The 15,542-nt window shown below is 37.0% G+C and overlaps 1 protein-coding gene across 3 annotated transcripts in view; it reads right to left on the bottom strand.

Moving 5' to 3' along the window:
• LOC124306617 (furin-like protease 2) overlaps positions 1–15,542 on the bottom strand; it is a 60,314-nt gene that overhangs the window by 20,747 nt on the left and 24,025 nt on the right. The gene's annotated exons all lie outside the window — the stretch shown is intronic.

Raw genomic sequence — 15,542 nt, 5'->3', positions numbered from 1 at the left:
TAAAATCTCTCGCAACATTAAACGCATTCAAATTTCCCCCTTTAAAAATTCAAAGCCCTGAACACTTCCAGCGAGAATAAATGGTCCTAAATTCATCGTCCGTTACGGACTCGATTCTCTTTTGGATATTTCACAAGCAGGTAGGTATCCCGAATAAATGAGTATAAATGTGACTAGTCATTGCGATTTTACGCGTAGGTATGTTATATTGAAGCTGAGTACAGGCGATTGAATGTGTTGATTTGCTTGTTAACTTTCGAACAATGACATTGAAAATCGCCGCGTTTTAGGTTGTATTTCAACTACTTGAAATCAACTTACAAAGAACATTTGTATCGAAAAAGGTGGTGCGTTCTAGATTCCTATAAAACAAGAATCTGCTTTAAAGCCAGCAAAGTGACAAGTATTAAGCGAGTCGAGTTATTTCTGCAGGAGAGAATTTCCGGCAATTGAAATTCATGACGGTAAAAACTGTGCGTTTAATGAGCACGAGAGATAAATGATGCGACAAAATGATGAGGCTGAAATTAGTAACGTCATTGTAATGATTTACGTTTCGAACAAATCGTTATTTCACAATTGCCGGAATGTCTAAAACGCAGTAAATCACAATATCGCAAAACGGATTCACACTTTGAAAACTTGACTACTTCAAAGTCGATACGAACTTGACAAACGCTGATCCTCCTTCTCCCCCTCCCCTTCAAATGTTTCGTTACGTTATCGTCACTAACTTCAGCCTCGTAAAAAAATTTGAATACCATAAATTACTGCATGTAGCGGAAATCGCAAAATGATGAAAGAACTGTGTGAGAATTACGTAAGCATGCATTAAACGTACATGCTTGTTGAATAACGAGGATATATTTGGCAATTTTTTTTTTTTTTAGACATTTCATTCAACGCGAGTTATCGGCAAATACCGGTATTATTTTAAAAAACACACCGAAATCCCGTATGGATTTCGTAATGAGCTGACGCTCGACGATAAACGTACATTCGGAACAGGAAGTACATTATATAAATATCCCTACCGGTAATCTTTTATCGTGAACTTGTCCTCGGATAAAAATCTATGCCCAGTTCGTACGATTCCAATCATTTTGATTCCACGAGCTGATTAACAAATTTGGAACACATGCATCAGTAATCGAATTTAATCGTTTTAATATACAAATAATTTACGACATCGAATTGCTTATCGGTAAGGTGAAATAATTTTTACATCATTCAAATTAGGCGATTATTGATGGAGAGTTTTAACCGTTGCGTACGCAATTTTACATACATAGGTTGTACATATTATATATACAAACTTATACTTTCACATTCTGCCGTGATGAGGCTATTATTATTTTTTTTTTTTAGCGTACCAGCGTAGCGATGATGTGTGTAATAACGATGCACAAAAACTGTTCGCCAAATATTACCTCAGTTTCATCCCGCGTTTTGAGAAAAACTATTCGCCGAGCCGGTACCGAGAACTCCGGTAGCGAGTTTCTCGCCGTAATACGAACGGCGAGGGAAAATGCAAATAGCTGTCTAAAACAATTACTCGGTGAATTTTCCAGCCTGTTTCTCGTTCCTCGAAGCTGTTACAGGTCTAAATAACTAATTACTCCGCAGATTCCTGCTGCCGAATAATCCTGACAACATCGCTGAGGATGATACAGCCGAATACAGCGGAGTATATTCAGCTATTCAACTTTCCACTTCGACCAACATGCAGGTTCAAATTTGCATATATTGTGTAGAGGTCGTATTTTCCAATGCTCGTCCAACTATACTACATATTTTCAAATGTGTTTTCAACAGTCTCGTTAAACGTGTCCGACACGTATCGAGCATAGAGTGAAAACAATAAAAAGAAGAAGCAACTGCTGCTGCTGTTGCTGCCAACACTCAATATCTCGTCAGCAATCCTCCCCAATTAACGTGACTGAACGATCAGATGCATAATTAATTATTCTTCGTCGATATATCGTCAGAATAATATTCTCGTCTCACGGTTGCGCAGGTTATAGTTGTATAGTTGACCAACTCGTTGGAAACACAATTTGCTTGATTGCACAATCCTCGCATCAAACCGCGTTGGCGTTTCCACTATACAACGCAACAAATGTATCAGACACCCATCATATTGTTATCAGCTTCGTAATCGATTAACCATTCCCTCGGCGTGTTCGGCATATAATAATAACAATGATAATAATAATAATAACAACAACAACAACAATAACAACAACAACAACAACAATAATAATATCCTCGTCCCTCGCTTCACGCGCTGCGTTCTATCAACAGCAAATTGGGTCGAGACACGAAATATGACGGGAACAATTACTTGTACTCGACTTGTCTTACGGTGTATGGCTGTAAGTAACTCGCATAACAAAATGAAGAAAGTAAAAATCTGCAATTCGCGAAATTGTTCTCGGTCATTTCGTCTTTCCTCTTTCTTTTTCGCTCGTGTCTTACGTTACGACGCAACGAGACACCTTGCGTTCCATTACCGTGAATGCAAATGCCAATCGCTTTCTTCGGGTTCTTTCACACCGAAGAGTAGGGTATTCAGGATGCGACACTCGGATTTTCACGTTGAAATACATTTCAATTCAGTCTCCTTTACCTATCTCTCAGCTTTCTTCGTATCCAAAGTGGAACACCCTGTTCTTAACCGCCAAAGTGTATGCACAGCGTGTGCAAGATCATGAATTGATGAGATGAATGAAATATGTCAAGGTGAAATGACGCGCGGTAACTGAACGATTATACCTGAGGTGAATGGTGCGGGCAGAGCAAAGACGACGATTATAGGCCGTGAATTCACAGGCACATGTCGTAGGTAAGGACCGTTGAAAGGGCAAGACGAAGACGAAGAAGAGGATCGTTTCCCGTTGAAGAATGAAAGATGACCAGTTACCGGATGAACAGGACTCTCGTCGAACGTTACACCTCGAGATATATAAATTTTTCTGCACGACTTTCACTGACTATACGTATGTATGTAATAGCGCACGCAGCTCGTTTCGGCTCCGCAAGGCGAGAAAGTATCCGAATCACTTCGAGTAATGTTTGGCTAGTCGAAACCGATCGTTTCGTGCACTATTATACTAGAGAATAAATCGAGGTAGATAAATCCTGCGAACATCGCCTTGAGTATCGTCATTTTGGCAAATAGGTGTTACCGAATGGTGTATAATTGACCTGTGCATAAGTTTAATCACCTGCCAGTTGCCGGCTGCGTTAATTAATTAAGTACTTGTTCATGATTCTCGTGACTTGACGCCATGTGTACGAATGTCTTTTGAAACTAGATGAAAACGAAACTTCGACTTTCAATGTTACGACGATGGTTTTCACTCGATTAGTTTCTAACAGTAATAACTTACATTGCATCGCAGTAATTAATCTCTAGTACCGAAAACCTATATATTAGTATACTATCAGAGACAGCAAAAAACCGCAAAAAAATATGTTGAAAAATTCTCTAAATGTACAAATAAAAAATAAATAAAAATGAATATAAAATAGGTGGTAAGAATACTTACCACTATGACTCAAAGTGTTGAGCAACGTTGCAATTAATCGTCAACATTGTAATTTTGGCGCAATAATGTGATGCAAATTCAAGTTAAAATGTCAATTTAGTGCTTCGAGATTATGATCGGTGGTAATTCGACCGTGAATGGTTGGAGGTAAGCAAAAAAAAAAAAAAAAGTAAAAAATAAAGAACACTGTGAACAAACACCGTCGAAAATCTAATCCGCTGTACGATCAGCCGTTTGATGTATTGTACACGTAACGTACGTTTTTTCTTTGACATTTCATTATTATCGTTAGACGATTTTTCACACACACCTGCCTAACTTGCTAAACGATAAGCAAGGACAGAACACGTCACCTCCTGGTGTAAATAAATACGGCGAGACGGATTAGCGTGATAAAACGTGCTGGATACACAAATGCGCCAATTAGCGAATATCGTTGATCCAAGGACCACCGGGTATACTTTCTACAACTATAACGGCAAACATTTGATCGACAAGTAGGAGTCTGTATTATATACGAATCATCAGCGCGATGCAATGACCAGAAAATCGTCACGTTGACAATTTCATTGATATTAATGAATACTTTCGAAAAAGGCTTTTGTAAAATTGTGTAGCTAACGTGTCGTTTCAAAGAATAATCGATTGAAAATTTTTTCCTCACCAATATGTTAGCTGATAGTCGTTTAACGAAAGCACTTGAGGTATCAATGAATGATGTACAGGTTGAACGGCAACTTCCGTTTAACAGTCGACATTTTACTATTGCGTAAGAATAAAATTATACGAACCGTGCGTTCGTTGCGTACGGTAGTAATTTAATAATATTTCGAAATCACGGAACGGTGAACCAAAATTTTTTTTGGGAGTGGAGTAAAAGGCGGATCCAGGTCTCGGATAATTATTTTTTTGAGTATATTGAGTATGTAAACAATGCACGGTCCAGTCTCGCTTGTTATTCTACGGGAAATAGAAGTTTTCTGGAATTTATCATCGTCTCGAAAAAATGGGTCAAGAATAAACCTCGAATTGCGAAATTACATTGCGATGCTTTTTGCGTAATCCAGATTATAAGAGAAACGACTCGAAAGCTTCGTCAGGTAAATTCGATGATCGAGCAAATCTGATAAATTGGATTCTGTAATAAATTAATCAATGTCTTCGAGCTCCGAGCGGCCAAGTGAAATTTAATACGTAAAACCGTACAGGATTAAAATTCCACCGCGCCGGGAAACTCTTGATGCGAATTAGAATAACCCGCAGCTTTTACAAAGATTAATTGTTTACGGGGTATTACATTTGACAAGTATGCCAAAGAAAAAATCACGTCCTTACGGCAATTGGATTGAAACAGAGAGCGTTAAAAAATTGGATTAAAAATTACAAGACAGGTCGGATTTGGGATTCGCATCAATTGGCTTTTTAATATATAAATCTCCGCTTTCACTTGTTTTATAAAATTGAACAAAAGTGCCGTGGCATTTGGTCTGAACTTAATCGCGAGCGACTAAACCTGGCCTTTCACCTGCCGCTACACCTTCACAGGAACTTGCGCTTTTATTAAATATAATCCGTAAGTTTCTCGCAATGAAATTGAAGGAACGTACGTGTAGGAAAATTTCCTAAAACACACACAAAAAAAAAAAAAAATATGATGGACTCGAATCTCGTGTACGGAATATCATAGAAAGAAGAAATTTTGCTGACAAGCATATAGTGAATTAAAAAGTGATGCAGTGTGCTTTCATAAAGTGAAGGTGAATATATATATATTACGACTGTGTTAAAGCTAAAAGATAATTTAAGGTGTATAGGAAGGCGCAGCTGATAACTGATTGAAATTCAGATTTGCCTGCAGGCGCGTCTAATCAAGCGGTTAAAACAAGTTTCGTAAATGTATTTTATGTGACAGTCTAGAAATTTCACACAAAGGCATTCCACGTTCACCGGCTAATCTTTCGAAGATTCTTATAGTTTCCAACTCGAACGCAACATAGCGAGAATTGTTCGGAGGATCGACGTTATAGCCGTGTGGAGAAATTTAATAACAGAATTCAACTGTGAATATAACTTTCACGCTAGCGTGAGAGGATTCATCTTTGCATCCGTGCGTATGGATAGGAATTATGCTGTGTCTGTGACATATAATACAGTCTGTGCATCACTGATCGATGCTATCCGTCCCCAGTTTTCATTATACAATCCACGCGATTCTCCTATTTTTTTTTTTTCTTTCTCTTTTTTCTTAATTGGCAGACAACGATGTGTATTATTTTTACATCAATTAACGGGAAAAATCTATAACACGTACAATTATCTGCAGTCTAATCGAAATATTCATAACTTATGTGCACGTAGCCAATTAAAATATATATATATATTTAACTAATTTATACGATTTGTTTAGTACCGTGAAAAGAAACGTTGGGTTAGGTTAGATATTCGTTGTTTAAGCTCGTTAACATACGTGTGGTTACAAAAGGCGGGAATACTTACGAAGCGGTGTATTATATTCACAGCAAGAAATCGCAAGATAATTTATGTATATATATATACAATGCGTGGAATTTATTGTACGGTAAAAGTGTTTTCTCACTCACCGATAACGAATATTTACGATTGCAAGGGCAATTAACTTCTTTATTATCCATGATCGTTTACAAAGGCATACTCCACTACACGTACTCTGTAGCACGAACCTTGAAACAATGGTTTTTTTAAAAATTCAATACATATAATACACTGCGCCGAATGTATTTCATTCAAATTTTCGCATAAAAGATTTCCTGCATGCTAAACCTCACCACAAGTTTTAGGTATGGATATATATATATATATATATATATATATATATATATAAATATAAATATTTCATACGGTAAATCTGAATTATTTGCCTTGTACGCTTATGTACAAGGAACGCGAAAAATGTATTTCGTATAAAAGTTGCGCTGTTCAAGAAAAGGACACGCAGGGATTGACACGTGTAGAATTTCAACGAGAAATAACCCACCGTTCTACAAGAATAATAAACAGAACCGTCGTATCGTGCCTCGATCGATTTATAGTCATAATACCTATACACACAATTGCAAACAGTGCAAATCGAAACTTGCAATATAACGTCGTTGTCGCATTACGTTGTTATTCTGATCGTGAGAAAGTCTACACAAGAGTTTATAACTAATTTATTGTCACGTATATAAATGAATATTGGATATAACATTTACCCAGTTGAGTAAAAAATAAAAAACAATAAAATAAAACAAACAAAATGTTACTTCAAGATGGGTACATAGGCGAACAGTGAGGTTTCGTTGTGTAAGATTTCCTTCTATCAATCCCCGTAACCTCCATGCTGCGTTTTTCGTTCCACACTCAAGTTTTGACCGTCAAATTAAGCCGAATTAATAATCCCGTTTGTCGCGTTCGCTCACGACCTGCAATAATTAATGTGGCATCGATTAGTTTCAACGAAACGTAATCAGATGCGCCATCGTTATCGCTTGCGTTACAAGTATCGATAAAGGAACGATCAATAACCAGCGAGGTTCGTCGTGCGTTATAATATTCAAGAAATTCCCTACAAACATTATACACGGACACTTTTCGAGGTTCGTAATGGAGATTACTGAATTTTTCCCCGATCCTACAAGACTCAAATCATTGCACCTTTGAAATTCATATACGATGTTATACTTATATCATGATTAAATTCTTTTCCAGTCTCACGATTCCCAATCAACGATAATATCTATTTATATCTGTAAAATAATCCGTCGACACTTGAATATTTTTAGAAAAATAATCTTTGATTAATAAATCACAATTTTTATACGCCACAGATTCGACACTGAAATACGTCGTCACCGAAAAAAAAATTCACCATTGATTATATACATATATAGATTATATGTATCGACGATTATGGATTAGGAATATTAAATTTCTTAGCAACGATGTTTCGTCCATCGCTTTAATCACTCAGCGAATGATTCGCATATCAGCATTTTGGTTTTGATTGCCGGGTTATGAATCAGAGGTAAATTGGGCACCTAACGACGTTTCGATTGAATGCTTTAATTAGCAATGCATAATGTAAATTCATTATGTTCGAGTTGTACTATAAATAACCGATACGCGTTAGCATTAACGGAATAATAATAACGCTTTTCCTCGTTAAGGTTATATTATACAGATTGATCCAAGGTCGTCTTGGTCAGAGAATTATATTCCCATTAAATGATCGCGGATCGTTATTACTAATTGTCATATTTTTATTGCACGTGACATAAAAAATTGCTGCAAGATTCGTTTTATCATGACAATGACAAAAACTTACGGTTGAAGACATGCTGTTGCCGTTTGGAAAAACCAAAGTATTTAAATATACGCCGTGCAAATTGTTTTTTTTTTATCGACGAAGACAAATAATACAGCGAATAAATATTACAATACAAGTGAATATTAAACACGGAGCAAAGTAGAATGAAAATAATAGAAATAAGAAAATGACTCGCTAATCCTTAGACCGGTCTCGTGCACCATACGTAATTGGAAAAGCCCAAGGAAACGCATCTCATGCATAACTGCATAACAAATAAATCTGAATTTCAGCTCTGCAGCACTCGAGGCTATAAATTTTATGATATCCGTGATTTCCAAGGTCACCGAAAGGTCGTGATTTTTTCATTATCGCTAGGTTAGTCACGTCGCTGCAGTAATTAGCCGAAACAGGTTCGAAGCGAAAATTTTCAGTTTGTCGAATCGTCGATAAAACCTTGTCCGTAGCACATAAGTACATATCTGCGTACCACCACTTTCTCCTAATCACTACCACTTTCCGTCCGGTGGTAAGACGACGTCAACTAGGCTGACTCGAAGTAGCGTCGCTTAGATTGCCACCACCAACGGAGAAGCAGAAAAAGAAGACCAACAATAAGAAGACAAAGACAAAGAAGAAGAAGAAGAAGAAGGCATTCGACAAGACGTAGAGAAACACACGAGTACATTCTCATAATCTTACAGCTTGTGTGCAATAAAATTACCAGAATTCATTAACTAGACGTATCAATTATACAATTCAAGAAGACACTACGCTTCGATCGTATAACGCAAGAGTATAATTTGAAGGTAATTTGCGTTTTGTTTCAAGTCAATGCGTCCGTATCCGCGGTAGTCAGCTCGTTGACAAGATTGAATAAACAAAGAGCTAACCATATCCTTTCCATGATTTTCCTTTTCTCTGTACATCCAAGGTGAAACCCTGTACCGAAAAACCGCAAACACCACACACATGCCTACGTAATATGCAATTTTGTCGTTCAAGAAGGTAATGGAAAAGACTCGGAAATCAGATGTCAGATATAGGGAAAGGATCATATTCCTCTTTCGAAATATCGCTCGGATTACAATTGATTCCCTGTTCTAGAACACTCGGATTCGTTTAAACCGTCAACAATTTTTACAAGGGGTAAATTTTTACTGCAAAGTAGAAAAAAAAATACGTGAAAGTACCGATGCATTTACTCAACTTCACGTATCCGTGAAGTTTTACATCACGAAACTCGTATTGGCTTACCTGCTACGTACAATTTTTCAGGTTACCTTTTATACGCCGGAAAAATTAAGCAAATATTTGCGGTAAGCTATTCAGCCGACTGTATATTGTATATTGTATCCACCAATGAAGATAGCCGCTTTTGTTTGTTTGTTTGTTTGTTTGTTTTTACGCAATATTGATTGTTCGTACGTACCTACTTTTGTGCGTATTTCAAAGAGAATAAATATTATATTATTTATATGCAATAAACATACGATCGTATCCAAAATTGTAATGAACACTGACTGTCAGAAATGTTCTATGTAGCTCAACGTCGCATGTTTGTACAGTATTTAATTAAACTTCGATATCCATTTAATTTCCACTAATTGTACCGACTTCGAGTTCAGTGGTTACGTAACGTCGATTCTTCCTTAATTCGGTGTGTCGCCAGCCATTCGCAGTCCGTTAGTCGTGTAAGCGTTATTATCAGAGAGGTGCCAAGGTAGAAGTTAGGTAGGTTCGATTTATTTGCCGAGTATCACTTTCCCGTAAAAAGGAGTTTCCTCCTCCTTCAAAAACTTTCGGACGTGTCCTTGCCTCTCGACTGCAGTCAGCACCAAGTCTGTATAGCTGAGTATAACGCGATAGTTTAACGAAGTTTGTTAATTTTCAACAACGATCTCTCAACGTTTCAGACTTTGACGCCGCGGTATAATAACCTGCACGCATCAGACAGACAAGTATTTTACCATCCATGTACACCGTGAATGCGTACGGTTATAATTAGACTGCGTAATAGAAAGGCACAGGGTAGTGTATTACCATGTAAAGATTAGCAAGTGGCTACTCTCAGCTCACATGGACTTTCCTTCGAGCTGATCGTAAATTCCGAGGTGAATCCTACGGCTACGGTCTGAAATAACACCTTCTTACCGTCAGAGAATTACCGATTTCCTGCATGCTTACGCGAAAGCGAGAAGCAAAGAAAGAGCTCTTATAGTTCGATTTTCTACTACGTTACAGAAGTGAAAGAAAGAACGGTTCTCTGCAGTTAAATTACTCTTCGCCGCTTGGAACACAGGCGCAGATGAGTGGAAACACTGTTTTAGAACCAGAATCATTGCAGGGATGATAAGAGACGAGATTTTCAAGGGGGATCTATTTTTATAAACTTATTACTCCTCCTGCAGCACTGGTCAAAGAAGGAGGATCTAAAAACACAGACATGCATACATATAGTACACTCTGTTATTACGGGATCAAAACTGCTCTCTGATCTACGTCAGTTGAACGAAAAGACACGGAGTAAGCTTCGCTTGTGGTTTGAGGGGATTCCCCGCACTGTAAATTAGTCGATGCTGATCAGATAATGGCGTGAAGTTCAAAAATCAAACGAAAAAACTTTCCAAACTGCTTTTACAGCGATTCCCTGATCGATTTAATTTTTGTTTTGTTTTGTTTTCTTTTTTTCTGCATCAATAAAGGTTTATCAGTGAAAAATCATAGACTGTAAAAATTGTTGCATGTTAAATTTGACAATAATTAACCGAACATTTGGGTTACTGTGAAAGAATTTTTCTGGTCAATCCATAAATTCAACATCACACGAAATCTTCGTCTATAATAAAAGTTGACACCGGCATTCGTATCTTTTCTAGAGTAATTTATCACCTCCTAATAACAACTCTGCGTCGTCGGTAGGAAGCTTTATTCATATTCATGTATATATGAGGCCATTAGCACTAATAAGAATCTGCAAGACCCCCTAACAACCGGTGCAGCGGTACACTTTGTTAAACTGTACTTACAATTAGAGGGAACCATCTGTCGGCTTTTGTAACAACGTAGCTGCAAAAGCAGGAGCAAGCTGCACGTTGCATGATAATCGCGGCACGGTCTCATTCCTCGCATTCGAGCATAAATGCCAGATAAAAACCTCGTCTGAGACACATATTTGCATGTTTACGACACGTGTCAAAACCAGACCAGATAATTATTTATTTCCAAATCGATTACCGGTAGTGAACAGTTTTCTCACGCATCGTCAATGACGATTATTACGGTTATAATCAACGCGAGAGGATCGCAGCTGCTTAATTATGTAATTACACGTCGCGCCGCAAGGTATCATAACTCTTGAAAAGCTGCACCCCTGTAACTTGCGTCCAGCTACACACGCGCACACATATATATATATATATATATATATATATATAACTATTCTTAGGTATACGTATTAATCTCGGGCCCCGCTATTCACAACATGGTTGAGAAGTAGTACCTAAGCTTTCTGTTCACCGTCACGCGACCGAATAACCCAGCCCTAAACCTGAACAATGTGCCTTGACACGTATTTCTTAGAGTTTTCGATCGTTGTACAGATTTGGAAATCGAATTAAAAAATTCTCGTTCCATATTTTTCATAATACCTGTTGGTAAAACATACTTATAAGAATAATCTTTCGCACCAAAATTTACAAGATATAATAAACGAAACGATCATACGATTGTAATTTATATCTTCGAGGTGGATTGTTAATTTAGCTTGAATTGAATCTAGTATTATACATAGATTTGATGTAAGATTGTATTGATTTTCACCCTGTGTTTTTCATGCGATTTGATATCCGAGGTATACATTGTATTGTACATGTATTCGGCATTGATTTACTGCAGGATTAATATTCAAAATGATACCGGGATTAATTCGAACCGAACGATATGTACAGAAGCAATTCTTACACGTATCGAAGAGAATGCACGCGTGTGATGAAACATCATCGCGGAATGAAAAAATGGGATGTAATCTAATCAAAGTTGTGTATTTTTTAAATTATGAACTTAATAAATTAACAATAACACGAATGTTTACGAAAACTTCTCGAGATATTATTATATCGTAAAAATTTTCCTCTTACGTGTAACTTGCGATGTTTATTTACACGCCTGGAATTTTAACATCGGCGATCAGAGGCTATCGCGCACTGAATATACAACATATACAATATAGGTACGTACATGCCAGTGGTGTACAAAGATATTATATTACACGAAAAAAAAAACTGACAAGCAATTTCTGTGTTTTACCCCGAAATCATGTCATTTTTTATGTCAAATATGTCGTGGTACGACTTTCAGAGTGATATGAATTATCATTGAAGGCACAGAGTTCAGCTTGATTTTTACGGAAAAAATTTAAAAAATTTAAAAACACGCCACAATATCCGCCACGTCCGTCAGAACTTGTTTGATAAGGATACAGTTTAAGGTCGTTATCGTCAATCTTACACAACGATTGAGGATAAAATATTGCAACGTTCTTTACTTACAATTAGAATAAATTTTGCCAAGTCGACGTATCATTAAATTCGTGTCAATATCGTCGTATTATCACAATTTTATTGATCGGAAAAAGATGACTCTGCAAAATTGTTATACCTACCGCATAAGAGAATTAACAAAGTTGAGTCGGCGACAGTCACGGTTCGTCTGCGTGGCTAATCAAAATATAAAACTACGTAACTCTTCTCATAACTTGAAATGTCCTGACTGGAATAACAGCGCTGGCTCTAGCCGTCTATGCATACGTATACATGTACAGCTACGGTTTTATCATCCGCTCGCATAATGACTGGGATTCCACGAATAAACCGAATAATCCGCACATTCCGGTTTCGCGGTTGTTGCAAAAAAAAAAAGAAAAAAAAAGAAAAGAAAACCGTTCGTATGCGAAGGATCCAAGAATGGAATTTCAGCAAACTTGGCTATTTTCTTCCCACGGCATGTGATGTATAATGATTCGGGTAACCAGTTTCGCTGGTTTTCGATAACTATTCAGCTGCCAATGCATTACCAAGATACTTCTATCTGTATAAGAAATTTTCAAAATTTCACTAAAATTCTTTTTAGACTCTGTTTCTCTCTTTTTTATATGGTCACGAATGTTCTAACAGTAAGTAATAAATGTAATCAAATACCCTCGAATTAGGACGAAAATCGATTGGAATGTCATGAGAGTCAAGAGGGAGAGAGGATACTTGCTGAGTGACGAATAAATTTTTCTACGCCATTACCATACATCTTCTGAAGAGCTTCATAACACTGTCATCAAAGTTAAGTCAATCAGAAGAAAACTGTATTTGAAAATAAAAGAAATATCGAGAAACAATTTTAAACTAAGAAACCCAAAGGAAGACAATTTCCGCTTAATAATTTCAACGTTATACACCCTTTTAAACAATTAATCAATCCGAAAAATGAACGATCGAACGAACGAATGAATACCTTTGATTATACATGCTTACAATTTTATGTACGAATTGGCATGGAATGCCACTACATAACGAGGAAGAAGTTAAAGGTAATTTAATATTATTTATGATTGTTTATCAGTATATTAATATACCCGCGAAATGTTTGTGCCAACTTTCTAAACCAGCTTTTGACGGGATCAGAGAATAGCGATGTACGGCAGTACTTCGAGGATAAGAATTCGTTGACAACTATAGTCAAACACGATATAAGAACTCTTGAATCATGTAAGGCAAGATGTTATACCGTAATATTTAAAGTACAAAGCAATACAAAGCGACACGGAATTAATTCAACGCCGCGTAAAACGATCATTCGTATTTCTAGCATTGCAACATTATGTTGCTCGAAAAATATTTTTTATAACAGAAAAATACGTGGCAATCAACGCTGCATATGTCAAAATTATTGGACAATAACTCAGCAAAAACTCCCCCCAACACATACACAGAAATCAGGATTGTTTGCAGAAAAACAATTTGGAGTTCACGGTAACGAAATGAAGTTTTCTCCGAATTCCACAGAGGATAAATCAGCGAGGAGGTTTATCGCTCCAATGAAATGAAGATTTGCGAAAAGCGAGATTGATCGCGAGCCAAACAAGCCCTCGAATATCATCGCAGTGAGGACAAGGAAGGAACAATCAGTGTTCTGTTTTTACATCTACAGCGGATGAATCGCAATCAGCGTTCCAATTAACCAACTACGCAATATATCTGTCACGCTATTTCCGCACTCGTGCCAGATAGTTCGTTGCAGACCTCACTGCCAAATGAACACTACGGCAAAACTAAAAATCAACAGGAATGATAACAAACCGTCACTTTTATCTTTCCTTGTCATGTTTACCATACATACCATTTCTCTTTCAAACCAAGAGAACGAACAGCGTCTAATTTATAAGTTGGGTGTAAACATTGTTGACACTTGTCTAAACATTTACACTTAAAACACGAATTATTTGTTACATGTACTCACAATTTTTGATAGCGGATTTTAATTCGTCACCTTGTAGTTTGATGAACTTGACTCACCTGAAACAGAAAGCCACGAACATTCAATAAATTTCCAAATATTATGGGGTATACAAATTTGAAAAATTTATTCACTACGTATAAACTACTTCTTACGATTAAATATAATTCAAACCGTCAATCTTCACGATTTTTTCAAACTGATGGTGCGTGAACAGGTCTAAAATCAATTGTCATAATTAAGGTTTCGCCTTGACATCTGCTGTTTTTCAAGCCCCCTTTCGAGGGTGAAAAGTTTTCTAATTTACCAGAGATCGGTTAAACTTTTCTCTGTCGAATATATTACAGGTAAAATTGATCTCGATCATTTTGAAGCGACGCAGTTCACTTCATACTTTAATACCGCCACACCGACATCGTCCCATCGCTGCATCGCATTGTCAATAAGACTGAGAGAAATTTTTAGTTCCGGTTACCGCTCAGTCATGAACTATTTTCATTTTTCATCACAATTGAAAAATATAGTTCTAGGTACAAAATAAAAATCAGTTTTCTACCAGTTACCAGAAAGTCTAGTGTCCGTTACTATTCTTTCTCGTTACGATCACTGTTACTATATTTTCTTGCAACTGTTGCGAAAATTTAATGCTTGTGCAACGATAAATTGAAGTTAAAGCTTTATTTAACTAAAAAAGTAAAGTAAGCCCAACAAACTGATTTTGCGTTGCAATTACCAAAAAACGATACTGGTTTTACTGAATTATTCTAGTTACCGTAACAGATGAAATTTTTCTCAGTGAACAAGTCAGCCAGTTTCAATTACATTCAGCCTCCGACCGACATCGTGGAAAAATGACTACGGCATTGTTTAGAAAAAAAAGTTTAATATCATCCGCGAATGAAAACTTCCGTTCGATTATAGACTTGGCGCCATAACGCGGCGTCATAATGCGCAGCCTACTTATGCTACGCGAAATTGAATCTGGTTTAATTAAGCGCAGATTTTTACCGACGGGACCAGGAAGAAACGAAAACGGATTCCAAACTGTGAGCAACGAGGATCAAGGCTGAAAAGGTCTGCACAAGTGGATTCAGATGCGGGAAAAGTACGAACGTCGATACGAGAAGATGTTTCATATTCAGCAAAGCAATTTCCACTTC

The sequence above is a fragment of the Neodiprion virginianus genome, chromosome 6 (assembly GCF_021901495.1).
Source record: "Neodiprion virginianus isolate iyNeoVirg1 chromosome 6, iyNeoVirg1.1, whole genome shotgun sequence".
NCBI lineage: Eukaryota > Metazoa > Arthropoda > Insecta > Hymenoptera > Diprionidae > Neodiprion > Neodiprion virginianus.
This window is presented reverse-complemented; position numbering and strand designations above follow the sequence as displayed.